This window comes from Dendrobates tinctorius, unplaced genomic scaffold, assembly GCF_039654945.1.
Source record: "Dendrobates tinctorius isolate UK_male_01 unplaced genomic scaffold, ASM3965494v1 ptg000045l, whole genome shotgun sequence".
NCBI classification, from domain to species: domain Eukaryota; kingdom Metazoa; phylum Chordata; class Amphibia; order Anura; family Dendrobatidae; genus Dendrobates; species Dendrobates tinctorius.
The window spans coordinates 13,364,949-13,380,572 of record NW_027361713.1 but is presented as its reverse complement, the minus strand read 5'-3'; the positions used below and the strand labels follow the sequence as shown (position 1 = coordinate 13,380,572).

General features: G+C 49.6%; 1 protein-coding gene across 1 annotated transcript in view; it reads right to left on the bottom strand.

Moving 5' to 3' along the window:
* The window catches only part of DEF6 (DEF6 guanine nucleotide exchange factor), a 799,533-nt gene that overhangs the window by 98,875 nt on the left and 685,034 nt on the right, over nt 1-15,624 (bottom strand). The gene's annotated exons all lie outside the window — the stretch shown is intronic.

The following is a 15,624-nucleotide window of genomic DNA, read 5'->3' as shown; positions in this document are numbered from 1 at the left end:
AATCTAGTGGGATATCACGGCTCCCGTCTCCCAGCAGACGGACGGTGATACATCCCGGTGCTAACCAAAGCGCCACGGGTGACTGGCAGTTACCGGTTGTCAGCAGCTGTTTGATGTGTCACAGAAGGGCTTTCGATCTCTCTCCCCGGACGTCTATATGTGAATTCATTGCAGGTTTCCGCAAAGATCTGAAGCAGAAAGAGTTTTGCCTTTTTTTATTGTAAACTTCCTCTTTTGCCTGCAGGGTGTGCCCCTGATATATATATATATATATTTTTTTTTTTTTCATATTGTTATATTTTGTACTCTGCTTTTCCCTATTTTATGTTTTATCTTGCATTTTTGGTGGAGATTTTTATTCTTACTGTAGTGTCAGAATTTTCTGGAAAGCTGGGTCTTTTTGAGCATATCAATGTTTTTTTTTTTCTCTCCCTCTTCATGTCACTGAAAGACACAGGCAGAAAAAAGGGAAGTGTGTGTATCCTGCATCATTTCTGCATTAACCCTTTTATTGTTGGAAGTTGTACTGATTTTTAGATTCTTATAAATATTCTGGAGTGTTTTTTGCAAGCTCTACCAACTTCATGAGTATTCTTTTTGTTTTCTTTCCTTTTACCTCCATTTTTTCCTGAATCTACTGATTTTTTTGATTTTTCTGAGTGGTTCTTTTAAAGTTTATATACTTTATGATATTATCAATTTTTGGGGTTTCATCCTTTAAGAATCTTTTTAAGGGAAAAAAAAGGAAGAAAATAATTTTTCCCTTTTTATCTCTTCTTAGTTTTCTTCCACCTTTTGTGACATTTTATCAGTTTTTTAGGTTTTAGTTTTCACTTCTTTTTCCAGTTTTTGTTAAAAAGAGAATTTTTACCTGCGTTGGGTTATTCACTAAAAATTCTTGTTTTGTTCCCTTTTAAGCAGGTTAAAAGGGGTTGAAAAGTTTTTAAAGTTTTAATCACTTTACTCCAGTCTTTAGAACAGACATAGTATGTGGTTTTGCAAGAACAGTTTTTCTTTAAACTGTAGCATGGCATAATGTATTGAAAGGAAAAAAGGGAAGTAGCTAGTTGAGCTCAATTGCTGTCTGCATTTTGTTAAAGTGACAGAGGATTTAACAGCGCAGAAGGTGCTAGCAGATAGTGTGAACAAGAAAGGATTGTTTTTTTTACGTGTAGGGAAAGTTTTTTCAGCGGCATGCTAATCTGTGCCGTCTGAGAAGGACCACAGGTCTAAGAATGCCTTTTGTGATGGCAGAGGGGGGGAAGCAGTCCGCTCACCCCCCCATCTTCTCTCTCCCCACTTTTCCCTCCTCCCATCGCTCTCCTCCCTCTATCTCCTCCCCTCTCTCATCTATCTCTCCTCCTATCCCTTCTCCTCCTCTTTTTCTCTCTCCTATCTCTCCTCCCTCTCCATCTTCATCACCAACGCCCACCTCTCATCCCTCTCCTCTTCCCTCCTCCTCCTCCTTGTCTTCCCCACTCTCCTCCACTATCTCTCACTTCTTCTCCTATTCCAAATCTTTCCTCCACCCTTCCCTCTCTTTCTTTTCCTCACCCACCTCTCAGTTCATCGTCACCCGCTGGCCCAGTGCCAGATCCAGACAATGAGGTGTCCCTAGTTCCACAGGGCACTCTCTCTAAAGAGACAGTTATAACACCGGGAGAAGAAAGTGAATCACTCCCCACACATGACAATGCAGGTGCCCTCCCGATACAACAGATAGCAGAAGGGAGGTGTGGGCCATCAGACACTGCACCTGCTGAGACTGAAGATCCTATGTGCCACACAGAGCTGCAGTCTCGGGGGGGGGAGTACACACCTGTGCCACACACAGAAAGACAATCACACAATGGCACAGTTCCTCCTCTGATGAAAATGAAGGAGGGACAGACATGCTACCTAGCACTGGGAGAAACTCACAGACACCAAGTAGGCAGGGGCAGATAGAGCCAGAACCCTTACACTATGTGCCTTTCACCCCTAGTCAGGTGTTCAGTATTCTAAAAAATCTGCCAGACCCAGTTATGGACCCCATGCCATTTTACTGAAGAATGCAGCAGAGCCTGCAGACATATGCTGCAACCTGGAGTGATCTCTGGTCCATAATGGAGATTAAAGCAGGTGAAACATTCTGGCCAATCATGAAGGAACACTTCAAGCTTCCATCAGAATTAGATGTGCATTCCTGGGAATCAGGATCAAAGCTAATTGAACAGCTTCGAGAGTGGGCCAACGCCAGACAAGCACTCAGCCTGCATAACATGAGCCAAGCCGAGACAGAGTCTGTAGACGAGTTTCATGGCAGAGTGAGGCAAGTATTCCAAATTTTAGGCTTCACTATTCATGATCAGGTACACGGACAAATGTTGGCACAGGCTTTTGTGCATGGACTAAGAGAACCAATCAAGAAACAACTGATAGTGGCCAGGCCTGAGTACAGGACAATAGCAGTAGATGTCCTGCTCGCAGTAGCCAGAAGAATTGAGTCCCTCCCAGGGGTGCGGAGGACAGACCCTCCTGTGGTGGCCACTGACGTGGAGGAGCAACTATCACACAGAGTTAGGAGAGCTGGCAGGTGTTTCAACTGTGGCAACTTTGGCCATTTCCGGAATCAGTGCACAGCACCCCGGCAACCCAGGTCATCCCGCAGAGGAATAGGCCAAGAAAGAAATGCAGAAGACAATGAAGAACCCTGTCCATAGGACAGAGGCAAAACCTGGTCTGCCAGGCGTCACGCCCCTGACATGTGAAAGCCTGTCAGCGGACCCAATACCTCAAATCACTGGGGGCTGTCATATTTTTCCTTGTGGACACTGGTGCAGTCAGAAGTGAAAATCCTCGACCCCACCAGTCTATTAGAGCACTGTGAGTCTTGTATGGGGGCTGCAGGTCAAAACAGACGTTCCCCAGCTCGCAAGCCCCTGAGCATATGGACACAGCCAGGACACTCCATCCTGTTCCAGTTTATGGGGGAGACCTGCCCACCACACCTGATGAGAGCAGACCTACTGCAGGAACTGAAGGTGACCAAAGTGTCCCATGAAGATGTGACCTTGACCTCTTCTTCACCCCAGACCCAAGAAGAATCAATCATGCCCATGCTGGTGGCCCTACAAGAGCCTCGCTCGAACAACCGGTGCAAGCCTACCCAAGGAGGTGCTGGACATAGCACCCAGAAGTCTATGGCCCAAGGGAGACTTCAAGTTGTGCCAGTACGGGTGTCACTCAAGTCTGGAACCCCGGACGCTCAGAAGGCCCAGCATCCGCTGCTCTTCACCTAGAGCTAAACTGCCTCTGACCAACTGAAGGTCTAAGTGGAACTGCTGTTCAAGAAACGGCCTAAGAACTTTGGCATGGGCCAGGAAAACTCTCAACCCAGAGAGACCACACCCGCTTCGTGAAATGGCTGCACTTCTTCCGGCTCCAGCGCCAGAGGATCATCTTGGAGAAGATTCTGAAGGTGCTCCCTGAAGTTAATCCAGGCCCTGGACCAGAAGACAGCCACTCAGCTCCTCAAATTGGTTAACAAGATGCTGACCTGAAATCAAGCTGGGTGAAAGGAACTGCTGCTGGCTGGTAAAGAAGACGCCCCAGCAAAAAGACCCCCTGTGAGAGCAAGAAAGCTCAGTTGAACGTCACCTCTGATGAAAAAGGACCCCAGCAAACGGTTTGTTTTCCTACCGGCCCTGTGCCAGAAGTTGGGAGTCACTCATGGCACTGTGAAGAGCAAGGCCAGATTGAGACGCCTCACCCACGGGAATCATCATGCAGTCCCATCTTCTCTCGATCAAGAGGAAGACTGTGAAAGGAGAACCAGACCAGATTGAATGGTGCATAACCTGAGGGCTGTGAGCGAAGCAACCATGTTTGAAACCCCAGTTGTGCCAGATCTGCACACTCTGCTGACAAACGTGCCAGCCACAGCAACGGTGCTCACGGCCATGGATCTGCCCGAAGCTCCCCTCAATGTTCCCCCTCACCTGGACGACCAGTTCCTGAAAACGCACAAGGGGGGTGCGGAACAAATGGACAGTGAGGCCCAAGAGGGCCCGGAACAGCCTTTCACAGCTCGCCAGAGCATTGTCCTCCATCCCCGTCAACTGGATTGCGGAGCATGCAGAAGTCCTCGACATCGTTACCTGTACAGCGCTTTCCATGTCTCCTCTACTCTGCCTGGTGGAGCAGCAACGTAAGTTCTGCAAAACAGAGTCCAGTGGTGTCAAAAACAAGTTCCTGAAGACACCGTATCGCACACTAGACGAAACACTTGACAGATGACCGGAGGACCGCGGAGAAGATGGTTCCCTCAACAACTCCGAAGATGCAGGCCTTCCTTAGTCTAGTCTCGTACTGCAGAACTTGGATCCCTGGTGCTCCAGGCTTAATGCAGCCTCTGTATAATTGCATCAACGCATTGCAACCGTCATCTCGTACAGAAAACTGAAAGACTTCATAGTCTGCGCCAACTCTAGGCCTCACTGAGTACGAGAAGCCATCCCGTCCTGACCAAACGGAAAAAGAAGGACCAAGATGGAGAAGGTCATGCTACTGGCCAGGCTTAAAACAGACCCACGGAGGAAAACGAGAGGCCTCTAGACTACCTGTCAGCCGGCCTGGATCCAGTTGCAAGGGGGGGGCCTCCTGCATGAAAACAATACCTGCAGCACATGCCCTCCTGACAAGGCTGCTCTCCACCACTCTTCAGTGCTCGCAGCCGTTACCTGTCTCGACTCCCACTCCCAAGGGGGGATGCGGATACGGACCCTCAGATGAAAAATCTGCAAGATACCGTAGATGGCTCCAGTTTTGCAGATGATGAAGGAAGGTTCCACACGGGATGTGCAGCGACCAGCAATCAAGACATTCTATGGTCCAGAAGGTTGTCAGTCCAAGAGCCCAAGAAGCGGAGCTAATAGAGCTGACGAAAGACCTGCCAGATTGCGAAGAACAAAAACTTCCAGGTACTCTCATGACATGGCACCCGACTTCGGACCCATCTGGGCTGCAAGAAACTTCATCACAGCAAGCGGATCGACCGTGAAGCACCATGGAGCCATCAGAGACCTGCTGGATGCCCTTCAACTACTAAAAATGGTGGTAGTGTTGAAGGTCAAGGCACACGGAAAACTGAACACAGTAGAGACACGGGGCATCAACATGGCAGACGTGGCAGCCAAAAAAGCAACTGGAGGAAGACAATATGGAAAATGGGAGAGGTCGTAGAGCCAGATGGCTACTACATGACGAATGAAGATGAGAAAACCTGGCAAACAGAAGTCAATGGGAAAACCGGTGAAGACGCCATCTCTGAATTGGACAGAAGTGCTGCATCCTCCTCCACCAGCTACCAAGCTGAATCACTTCCAGGATGAAGACTCTGACGTGGATATGAATTCTGAGGCAGAAGAATGGTGCCTACCTTTCCAGAGAGGACATATTTGATGGAGAACATTCTAGAAGATTGTCCTCCACCACCCTCTCGTGGGGAAGCTTCTTCTCCAGCACAGTCCTACGATTGGCAGTCCACGGCAACACTCCCCGAGACGAGCTGCATGAGTCCGAAGGCATCCCAAGGCTACAACAGTTTGACCTTCCCCCTCATCCCTGGAGAATGCCGGCTGGATCTGTACCAATGCAAAGAGTCCCAAGTCCTCCTCTGACACAGTCTAACCCGAGTCTTCATACAGAGGGAGGCGTGGACATAGACGGAACCTCAGCTAAAATCCCACAATCAGCTCAGAGAATGTCAATTACCACAACCCAGTCACTAAACCTGACAAAATGACTTCCTGAAACCTGTACAAGAAGTAACAGGATCAGACTCGGAAGGAGGAGAAGGAAAGCTGGATGCTGAAGGGCAAAAGCACTGGGCTCCAAGAAACCGTCTACCTCAAAACGTCTACCTCAAGATAGACCCAGCCTACCTCAAAGTGTGTACCCTACGCAGAATTGAAGACACAGATGAATGACCTGATTAGACTGGACTCTTGCCTTAACAGCCAAAATTCCCAGCAGCTGCCTGGCCACCAACAAATCCAACATCGGACAAGCGGGAAAAGTTCTCCCACATCATCTGGCCTGAAGACTTCACAGTAAGGAACCGGTTGGCGAAGACTGCTGCAAAGAAGCTACTCTCAAAAATAGTGTGCAGATATGGGGGTTCCAGAAGCAATAGCAAGTGATCAGGGACCCGCATACACAGCAAACCTGACACAAGAGACCTGATCAGCAGTAGGGTCAGACTTAGGCCTACACACTCCCCACCATCCCGCATCATAGACTAGGTGGGACACTTAAGAGCAGCATGCTAAAAAATTTGCCCAAGAGACAGACAAACCCTGGCATTAGACACTCCCGTAGGCTCAGAAAAAGCTGTCACCAATATGAAACTTTATTTGGGTAAAAAACTCAGTTTAGGGGTATTCTTCACTTAGCAGTTGACTATGCAATATGATACTTTGTCTGCATGTGTAATTGAATTTATCAAGAATCTTGCTAATGTCCATTCTTGAGTTTTTCTCCTACATTGCCAGGTCCAGATTCGGTGCCTGGTATGCACGCCCTGAAGTCAGGAGACCGCTGAGTGTTGGTGAAAAAAGTCCGTAAAGAGAAGCACTCGATCCCAGATCCGATGGCCCTTCTCCAAGTGCTGACGCCACCGACCTGGAGGGAAAACCCCACCTGGATCCACGCATCGCATTGCAGGAAAAGGCCTTCATACCAGAAGATACACCTGAGCTGGAATGATGCTGTGGATGACCTACCTGACAGAATAAATTACCTACCTGACGGAGAATACACATGCACTGACTGCATAGACTGCTAACTAAGAGACTTTGATTACATTGCACCACACCCCCTTTAGGGACAGATCTCCTGACCGCCCATTTGCGAAAGTCTGTACAGAGGAGGATGTATGCACTAGGCATATGTCAGTCCACTGGCAGCACAAAAGAGTTGCAGCGGTTTGGGCCAGGAGCAGGATTTTAGGGCAAGTGATATCTAAGGGGGGATTGTTATGGAAATATATATGCATATGTATTTCATATAGATCTCACTTGCCTGCTATAGGCTATATACTCCATATACTGCTATATACTCATGTATTCTTATATAGCCATAATGCACACAGATACATATTTACAGTTTGAACCTTATAACTAGTTGGTGGAAATAACCTGCTACCCAGTCATCTCATTGTCTTGTGACTTGAGAAATATCTAGCAGACATAGGGAATGAGGAAGCAAGGCCAGATGGTCCAGCCGATATTGGAGACTTGCTGACGAGTGCAAGACTCCAGACAGTAAATCATGTGGTGTCTAAGTAACCCCAGGTCGGACACCCATATATGTTAATGTATTCAAACTGACCAATTAGGTAAGAAGTAAAGCCTTTATGTTAATGAGTAACCACTCCTTTATACGAACTGATAAAAGACCATGAATATGAATAAAGTTCCCAGAGTTCTGCTGGAAGGTATTGCTGCTAACCATGTGTGGCGTCTTTCCTTCCTTGAGTGCTCAATAAGACTCTGTCTAATCAGGACAGACCACAGTACACACAGGGGTAAATTCACCCAACCAAAAAATCCACATCACAAGAACTTTGTGTCAGTGCAGTAGACGTGAGCTTCAAACGTTTCCTCACTTACAAAATCCACCACCAGGCTTAAACCTACCAAGGAAAACTTGGGTTACTCTGAGTATTGTCAGAACAAATTTTGGTGTCTGTGCAGTTCTTATGCATAAGTGGGGAAAACCTGACTCTACTGAATGTGACTGTGGAGCTGACCGTCAATCAATTCAGCACATTGTTAAGGAATGTCCCCTCAGATCTTACACTGGTGACAAGAATGATTCCTACACTGGAAATGATAATGTTGTTGTATATATAGAAAATCTCGATATTTGACTCTGATCTCTGTTCCTTTGTTCCTTTTCAATTACTGTTTATTGTTCATTATTTATTCTTACATGATGTTAAAATCTATGTTCATACCTGTAGGTAACTGTGTTTTTTCTTTTAGCAAACTGGTGTCTTATCTAAGACACTACAACAAACTATAACAGTAGGCCACAAATGGCAGACTTTTCAATGCACTGAGATGTGATCCGTTTGACAACCAAACCCCTGTTTAAAATAGCTGGCCTGTAGGTAACTATTTTTTTTCAGCAAACTGGTGTCTTATCTATGACACTACACCAAAATTTAACAGTAGGTCACAAATGGCAGAATTTACAACGCACTGTGATCTATGCGACGGCCAAACCCCTGCTTAATATAGCTAGTCTGTAGGTAGCTATTTTTTCAGCAAACTGGTGTATTATCTAAGACACTACAACAAAAGTTAACAGTAGGCCACAAATGGCACATTTTTTAGCCCACTGATATGTGATCCGTGGGATGGACAAACCCCAGTAAAAAGTATCTGGCCTGTAGGTAACTATTTTTTTAAGCAAACTGGTGTCAATAACTAGGCTAATACACTGCAAAAAAATAAAATGGAGGTCTGAAACGGCACATTTTTTAGCACACTGATATGTAATCCGTGGGATGGACAAACCCCAGTTCAAAATATCCCACCTGTAGGTATCTATTTTTTTAAGCAAACTGGTGTCAATAACTAGACTAAGACACTGCAAAAAATTAAATGGAGGCCTGAAATGGCACAGTTTTGAGCGTACTGATATGTGATCCGTGGGACGGACAAACTCCAGCTCAAAATATCTAGCCTGTAGGTAACTTTTTTTTTAGCAAACTGGTGTTAATAACTAGGCTAAGACACTGCAAAAAAAATAAAAAAATAAAATGGAGGCCTGAAATGGCAAATTTTTTATCGCACTGATATGTGAGCCGTGGGATGGACAAACCCCAGTTCAAAATATCCCGCCTGTAGGTATCTATTTTTTTAAGCAAGCTGATGTCAATAACTAGGCAAGGACACAGCAAAAAAATAAAATGGAGGCCTGAAATTGCACAGTTTTGAGCATACTGATATGTGATCCGAGGGACGGACAAACTCCAGTTCAAAATAGCTGGATTTTTTGCTCTATAATATGGAAAGGATCTGGCTGTATTCTGCAGTGCCAACAAGCAAATGGAGCAGAAAAACAGTGTGATTTGGTTAGCGTTTAAAGAAAATAATCAGGATTAAGATCCCAAAAAAAATTATTCTTGGCCCCTGATACCTGGGACTATGTATATAAATATCTATAGTAGGCAGCAGCAACAGACAGTACTGAAATGGACCCTTTTCCTATATAGCAATGAAGTCTGCCACATACACTGCCTGCCTGCCTAGCACTGATATCTATATACCCACATACACTGCCTGCCTGCCTAGCACTGATATCTATATACCAACATACACTGCCTGCCTAGCACTGATATCTATATACCCACATACACTGCCAGCCTGCCTAGCAGTGATATAATAATAATATTTTTATTTCTATAGTGCCAACATATTATGCAGCACTTTACATTATAGAGGGGACTTGGACAGACAATAGATATTACAGAATAACAGATAAAAACAGATACCAAGAGGAATGAGGACCCTGCTCGCAAGCTTACAATCAATGAGGAAAAAGGGGAGACACAAAAGGTAGATGGTAACAATTGCTTTCATTGTTCGGACCAGCCATAGTGTACAAATCAGGTGGTCCTGTAATGCTGCATGTACCAGTTAACAGCCTAAGTATATAACAGTACAGACACAGAGGGCTATTAAATGCATAGAGCATGTGAGAACATGATGCGAGGAATCTGATTATGGAAAAAAAAAATTGAATTGGCCACACAGGGATACATGGATTTTTGTGAGTACTCACCGTAAAATCCTTTTCTCCGAGACGCTCATTGGGGGACACAGAGACTGTGGGTGTGTGCTTCTGCCGTCTGGAGGCCGACACTAAGTGTACAAAAAAAGAGTTAGCTCCTCCTCCGCCGCATACACCCTCGCCCCTAGGCCGGGCGTAACTCAGTTTAGTGCATAAGCAGTAGGAGAACGCGCCTTAAACTCAGGCAAGAAACTATATGTCTGAAAAAGGGGGCCACCCTAAACCTTGTACAAGGATTTGTATAACTCAAAATAAGTAAATGCCAACTGGCTGATAGGGTGGGTGCTGTGTCCCCCAATGAGCGTCTCGGAGAAAAGGATTTTACGGTGAGTACTCACAAAAATCCATGTTTCTCCTTCGTCTCATTGGGGGACACAGAGACTGTGGGACGTTCTAAAGCAGTCCTCTGGGCGGGATCTTAGCTCACCCAATCCATGCTAATTTGCGCCCCTGATTAGAGGTGCGCAACTGCTGCCTGGAGAATCTTTCTTCCCAGGCTTGCATCCGAGGATGCCTGGGTATGTACGTTATAATGTTTGACAAACGTATGCAAACTGGACCAGGTAGCTGCTTTGCACACCTGCTCCGCTGAAGCCTGGTGTCGCAGTGCCCATGAGGCACCCACTGCCCGTGCCGAGTGAGCCTTGATCCCTGCCGGAACAGGCGTGCCACTGATTTGATAAGATTCTTGGACCGTCAGGCGAACCCATCTGGCCAAAGTCGCTCTGGACGCAGCGAGCCCCTTCCGCCGCCCGTCTGGAACCACGAATAGAGAGTCTGTCTGGCGGAATGGCGCTGTCCTTGTCACATACCTTCTAAGAGCTCTTACCAGATCCAGGGTGTGCAAAGCCTTTTCTACCCTGTGCACCGGTGCCGGGCAAAATGAGGGTAAGACAATGTCTTCGTTGATATGAAATGCAGACACAACCTTCGGCAAGAAGGGAGGAGCTGGCCTTAAAACTACCTTATCTTTATAAAAGGTCAGGAACGGCGGTTTACAAGATAAGGCCGCCAATTCCGAAACCCGCCTAATAGACGTTATAGCTACTAGAAAAACGACCTTTCTGGACAGGTAAGGCAAGGAGACCTCTTGCAATGGTTCGAAAGGAGCCTCCTGAAGGGCCCTGAGCACCAAGTTCAGGTCCCATGATTCCGTCGGCGCCTTATAGGGGGGTACTAAATGTGCGACCCCTTGCATAAACGTCCTAACCTGCCAGACGGAAGCGACTTTTCGTTGGAAAAGCACCGACAGGGCCGAGATTTGCGTTCTGAGCGAACTCGGAGCCAACCCTGCGTCCAGCCCTGCCTGTAGAAAAGCCAGTACGTTGGGGATCGAAAAAACCAGAGGAGCCACTTCACGATCCCTACACCAACGGAAAAAAACTTCCCAAGTTCGATGATATACTCTCGCCGAGGAAGGCTTTCGGGCACTCACCATCGTGGCCGCCACATCGCGCCTGAATCCTGCCTGTGTTAACAGCCAAGATTCAATGGCCACGCCGTCAAACACAGGGCCCCTAAGTTCGGATGGCAGATCGGCCCCTGGGACAGTAAGTCCGGCCGATCTGGAAGACGCCAGGGTACGTCCACCACTAGTTGAACCAGATCTGCATACCAGGCCCGCCGGGGCCAGTCTGGGGCCAGCAGAATTGCTGGAACCTTCTCTCTCCTTATTTTCCTGATAACTCTTGGAAGCAGCGGCAGCGGGGGGAACAAGTACGGGAGACGAAACTGGCTCCACGGGAGCACCAGAGCGTCTGCTGCGATTGCCTGCGGATCGAGGGATCGAGCGACAAACCTTTGTACTTTGGCATTCTCTCTGGACGCCATAAGGTCCACGTCTGGTGTCCCCCACCGTTGGCAGATCTGCTGAAAGATCTCGGGGTGCAGGGACCATTCCCCTGCCGCGACCCCCTGTTGGCTGAGAAAATCTGCCGCCCAGTTTTCGACTCCTGGAATGTGCACCGCTGAAATTACCACGCGGTTCTTCTCTGCCCAACGCAGTACCAGTCCGACCTCGCGCATGGCTGCCTGGCTGCGCGTGCCCCCTTGATGGTTGACATATGCTACTGCTGTAGCATTGTCCGACTGGATGCGCACCGGCCGGTGTCTCAGGAAACACTGGAAATGTTGCAGGGCCAATCGTATTGCCCGTATCTCCAGAATGTTGATCGGGAGAACTATCTCCTGAACGGACCACCGCCCCTGGGCTATGTGACCCTGGAAAACTGCTCCCCAACCTTGCAGGCTTGCATCGGTCGTCACCACCAACCATTGTTCCGGGGGAAAGGGTTTCCCCTGGACCAGAGACGAGTCGCGAGTCCACCACCGGAGTGAACCTCGTACCAGCGGAGACAACTTGCACCGATGACTGAGAGACAGCAGCCTCCGGTCCCATGCTGTCAAGAGCGCATGCTGAAGCGGACGGAGATGGAACTGGGCAAACGGGATTGCTTCCATCGCCGCCACCATTCTGCCCAACACACTCATGCCGTACCGGATGGATCTGGTGCCCGGCTGTAGAAGGTTCCGTACCCCTTGCTTGATTTTCTGCGCCTTGTCCTGAGGGAGGATCACCAGCCCCCGGGAGGTGTCGAAAATCATGCCTAGGAACACGATTCTTTGGGCTGGAACCAAGGACGACTTGCTCCGATTGATCAACCAGCCCAGACGGGCCAGGGTATCCAGAGTGATACTGACATTGTCCTGGCACTCCTGAAACGACGGCCCCTTTACCAAAAGGTCGTCCAGGTAAGGTAACACCGTTATGCCCCGTGCATGCAGGATGGCCATAACCACCGCCATTATCTTTGTAAAGACTCTGGGGGCAGTGGCTAAGCCGAAGGGCAGAGCCACAAATTGGAAATGTCGTCCTCCGATCGCAAATCGCAGGAACCTCTGGTGTGGGGGAAATATCGGAATATGCAGATATGCATCCTGCACATCGATCGAGGCCAGGAATTCCCCTGGATCCATGGCTGCAATGACCGAGCGGAGGGACTCCATCCGGAATCGCCTGACCCTGATGAATCTGTTCAGGATCTTTAGATCCAGTACTGGCCTCACAGTCCCGTCTTTTTTGGGGACCGAAAACAGATTGGAGTAAAACCCCTGCGACTCTTCGCCCTGCGGCACTGGGGCGATGACCCCTTTGCGCTGTAGCGTCATTATAGCCTGTAACAAACTTTCCGCCTGCGAATCTGTCTTGGAAAGTCGGGAACGGAAGAATCGCTGTGGTGGCCGTCCGACAAACTCTATCTTGTACCCGGACGATATTAGTTCTGCCACCCAAGTGTCGCGTGTCACTGCGACCCAAACGTGGCTGAACCCTAGTAGGCGTCCGCCCACTCTGTCGTCCGTAGGTACGGAGCGCCTCCAGTCATTTAGCTGGAGGTTTTTGGGACCTGGCCCCCCTCGCTCTGGGCAAACGGCCTCGGCCTCTACCCAGCGGATTGGCCCTGTAAGAGGCTTGCTTTTCCCTACTCTGGCCATCGTTTGCGGAGGAGTATGCCCTGGCCGAAGTCCCCCCCCAGGGGCTACGAAAGGGTCGAAAACGCCTCTGCGTTTGCCTGAATGCCGGGCAACTTCTCTGCTGCGGGAGGAAACTACTTCTCCCCCCTGTGGCTTCTGAGATAAGCCTATCCAGCTTCTCACCGAACAGCCGATTGCCCTGAAAAGGCAATGAGGTTAAGGATTTTTTAGAGATAGAATCCGCTTTCCACAGCCTCAGCCATAATGCACGCCTAATGGCGATCGCATTCGCTGCCGCCACAGCCGAACACTCGGCCGCGTCCAGTGAGGCGCTGACAAGATAATCACTCGCTCCTGATATCTGATTTGCCACCTCCAAGACCTCCGCGGGCAGATCCCTGTCTTGGAGGGCCTTATACAGAGCGTCCCCCCACGAAACCATGGCTTTAGCCACCCAAGTTGCCGCAAAGGAGGGGGCCAGAGCCGACCCTGCTGCCTCATATACCGAGCGGGCAAGCCCGTCCATGAGGCGATCAGTTGGGTCCTTTATAGAAGAAACACTGGGTATCGACAATAGCGATCTTGATGCTAAACGTGATACTGGTGGGTCCACTACTGGCGACTCTACCCAACCCTTATGGAGCTCAGGAGGAAACGGATACTTTGCTTGCAGCGCTTTTTGCATTGCAAAACGCTTATCCGGGTGTTCTCTATGTTTCTGGACTAGCTCCTCAAACTCCGGATGCGTGGCAAACCTTCTATGTGGTCGCCTGGATTTCTTGAAAGAGACCTTGTGACCTGAGGCTGTGGGCACATCGTCCTCGATCTCTAATGTCTGGTTGACTGCCTCAATGAGACTGTCCACCGAGTCCTGGAACCCCAGGCTTTCTAGATTCCAGGCCTCCTCCTCCTCGCCTTCATCCTGATCGCTCCCTGAGCTCAGCGACGGGGAACGGGATGCCCTAATACCCGCCGCCGAAGCCCCGGAGGGCCCGGCCGACGGGGAACGAGCCCTTTTGATATGAGCTTGCCTGGTACTGGAGCGACCTCTAACGGTTGGAGGGTCCTGAGACGAGGACGAGCTATCTTCCGCTGGCAGACCACCATCCTTGTTCCTGCCCGGGCCTTGAAGGGATTCAATTGCCCTTGTAAGGGACAGCATAGAATGCGATAAGGACACCGCCCATTCCGGGGGGTCCTGACCCCTGGGTTCAGAAACAGTGGGGGGCTCCTGGGCGCGCTCCGACTCGCAGGCTTCACAATATTTACCCGCCTGTGCCTTTGGCAGCCTGACCCCACAGGACACGCAAACCGCGTAAAGGAAAGAGTGAGCTTTCCCTTTGGCAGACATACTTGCACAAGCTGAAGGCAGGGTAGAAGGAGGAGGAGGGTAACCCCTTCCCTGACAACCAGTGCGGTTCTCCAAACGGAGTTACACTCACCCACCGGCAGGGTCCCACTCCTGTTTGAAGTACCCCGGGAAGCTCCGGATGCGTGGACGCGAGGTGGTAGGGCGGAAGTCTCCTCTCCGGGACCTGTGCGCCCGCCGTTTTCCACCCCTTGACCTCCAGGCCTCCTGCTCCTATACAGAGCGTCTCCCCGACGTCAGTGGGCGGGACTTCCGGCTACCACCGGAAGTCGGCGCGCGGCCTCGCGCGATACTCACGGACCTCCTCCTACAGCGGGGGCCGCGGCCGCCGGCGGGCTTCCGGCCGCACTCCGGTACACGCGGTGTGCGGCGTCCGGGTGCAACGCCACTCTGGCTACCGTTACTCACCGGGGCAAACTTGCGGTGCGCTCCAGGAGCGGATCCCCCAATATTAAAGGTAAGCAGGGCCATCTGCCGTGGGCTCCATCCCCGGCAGGGGGGGGGGGACATCTGGTACCGGTTTCTTCCCCCTGTACTCGCCACGTCCACTAACTAGATCGGCTCACCTGCGCCTCCAATTCAGCCCCTGGACTCACTACCAAGGGGTGGAAGGGGCCTCCATACATTGTTGTTGTAGGAGAGGAACAACGTGGAGGCTGACCCCTGGGTTCTGCTCACACGTGCTCGCCTGATGAAGTTATGGGGAAACCGAATCCTCTTATCAGGACGCGTCCAGATGTGTCCCTCGGTGCGGGAGAGGACACGTGGAGGGTTACTCACACGTGGTCGCCCGTTGATGATTTGGGGAGATCGGATCCTCTCTATAGGATCCGTCGCCCCTGTCTTATCTTCATAGAAAAAAAGGGAAAAAAAAAAAAAAAAAAATCTAGTCTGGAGCTCCAGACTGCGTGTGCCTCCTTCAGACACTAAGCAAAAACTGA